At 44.7% G+C, this 2,500-nt stretch overlaps 1 protein-coding gene across 1 annotated transcript in view; it reads right to left on the bottom strand.

Annotated features, from left to right (window-relative positions):
- LOC130378966 (C1q-related factor-like) overlaps positions 1 to 2,500 on the bottom strand; it is a 17,150-nt gene that overhangs the window by 13,235 nt on the left and 1,415 nt on the right. The gene's annotated exons all lie outside the window — the stretch shown is intronic.

Here is a 2,500-nt window from a genome sequence, read left to right as displayed (position 1 = left end):
CGAGAGAGACAGAGAGGGCTTTCTGAAGGAGAGAGGGAGAAATGCAAAGGGAGAGAGAGAGAGAGAGAGAGAGGAAAGAATAGAGAGAGAGAGTGTGTGTGTGTGTGTGTGTGTGTGTTTGTGAGAAAAATAGGCAGAGAGTGAGGGAAAGAGATATATATATATAAAAAAAGGGAGGATGATAGAATGGCAGAGACACCGAGTGAATAGACAGAATGAATCGGGGGGAGAGAGACAGGGACTGAGTTTGAGGGTGTCAGGGAGGGAATGAGACAGAGGTAGTTAGATGCAGAGAATAGGTGCGTGTTTGTATGTGCATGTGTGTGTGTGTGTGTGTGAGAGAGAGAGAGATAGAGATAGAGAGAGGGAGAGAGAGAGAGAGAGAGAGAGTGTGAGAGAGTGAGGGAAAGAGAAGCAGATAGACACCAAGTGACAAACAATAAAAGACTTTGAGAGAGTTAGGACGGAAATGAGAGGGACATGTGTGGGAGATAGAGAAAGAGAGGGAGAGAGAGAGAGAGTGAGGGAAGGCAGTTACCACTTTATAAACATTGGGTCTCTGGGGGGGATGCATGCCGCGTGTGTCTAACTTTAAGTGCCTGCGCACCCCTCCTCTCAGGGGTGCGGCGGAGCGGGGGAACAGACGGCATTTTATGGAAACATATGTTTGCCTTCACCTATTATGTATCAATGCTTTTACGCCAGGCCCATAAACGCCACGGCGAACTCAGACATCAGGGGGAGATGACCCCTTCGATGCTGCGGCTGACACTGCTGATAGTGCTGAGGCTGCAGGGTCCCGGGGACGCATCACCAGGTCAGTGTGGGGACTCACTGGCTGTCTTAGCCTGCTGCCTTTTATTTGGTGATCACACACATACACACACGCACACAAACGCACACTCACACATGAGTGTGCTTGTCAAACGCATAAAGAAAACATAACGCTGTCCACAATCATCATAAAGCATATCCCTGCTGTTCAATTCGAGGCAGCTCCCCTGCTCACTCGCAGTATCCCGGGTAGAATTGGGTAGATATTTGAAGTTTTCCGGTATGAGCGCCACACATATGGCCACTAACCTTGTCCTTTAATGCTTCAGCACGATTCAAAACCACAACTTTAACTTTAATGTGTTATTTGAGTCACATTAAAGTTTGAGACGTCCTCGACAGAAATGTGTGTTTTTAGGTTTGTGTGTGTGTGTGTGTGTGTGTGTGTGTGTGTGTGTGTGTGTGTGTGTGTGTGTGTGTGTGTGTGTGTGTGTGTGTGTGTGTGTGTGTGTGTGTGTGTGTGTGTGTGTGTGTGTGTGTGTGTGTGTGCAGAACACACACACGACTGCAGTATGGCAGTGGGGGAGCGTACAGTGAATTCTCTGCAGCTCCTATTAACCTAAAGGTCATAATCAGAGCACGAAAGAAAGCCCCAGATGCGGGCAGAAAAACAAGACATGGTAACTGAAGATACAATCTTAGCTGCTTTAGAGAACTACTTGAGGGAGCTGGTGGTCTTCAAAGAGTAAGGACTTGGCCAGGGAGGAGACTTGAACTAACTGCACTTTGAACGCCCGCAATCATGTTGATTGCTTTCACTGGACTCTTCAGTCGAAGTCAAGTAGTTTGAGTCATACTGCGTGGACGTCGCTATTTTTATTACAACATTACATGTTGTAATGTATTCACACAATGCATCTGTGTGTGTGTGTGTACGCATGTATGTATGTAGAGTTATTCAGCATGCAAGGTGAAACTTACTCTGAAGGCTGAAAGCAGCCTTATTCCTTTCATATTACTGAAAGGAAGTTCCCCATGTATAGGGCCTGCCATACCTCCCACTTTAAAATGGATTGACTCAAGGGCTGCTTATGTATGTAGGCCTAAAGTTGTTTTTATTCATCAATTATTTGCAAGTAAGACAAAATTTCATGAGCACAACAACTTGGTTCGAACACTGTGATTACAGATTCACCGGATGTGAACCTGCCATATGAGCCTATTTCATTCCAATCATTCAAACCATTCATTTCAAACCTTGAACACCATGGGTTGCCTTCTAATGCTTTTGTACGTTCCGTTGATGCCCCGTGCACGTGTGTATTAGTGCCGGCGTGCGTGCTTGCGTGCGTGCGTGTGTGCGCGTATGTGTGCGTGCGAATGCATCTTTAACTATATAATAATAATGGTTATGTAGGCCTTTCGATATTATAATAATTTATTACAATAATTATTATTAATAGTCTTTGTATTATTTTCTGAAAAAAAATAAAAGCGCTTTGCTTATGCAGTGTGACAGAAAATCGAACGAGGTGGTTGTTGCTTTCAATTACTCTTTTATAGGCAAATATGCATTTCCAAATTGTTTTACGGGAATTGTGTTACAGCATGAGCATCTATCTTGGAAACTGAAGCTCCGCTCCAAATGGAAAGCTCCGGGCGTACACCACCTTATCCATAAACAATAATACGCCAACGACGCCGAAGACATAACCCCTATAATATA

The sequence above is a fragment of the Gadus chalcogrammus genome, unplaced genomic scaffold, assembly GCF_026213295.1.
Source record: "Gadus chalcogrammus isolate NIFS_2021 unplaced genomic scaffold, NIFS_Gcha_1.0 GACHA127, whole genome shotgun sequence".
Lineage (NCBI taxonomy): Eukaryota > Metazoa > Chordata > Actinopteri > Gadiformes > Gadidae > Gadus > Gadus chalcogrammus.
The sequence above is the reverse complement of the archived record's forward strand: the minus strand, read 5'-3'. Positions and strand labels throughout refer to the sequence as shown.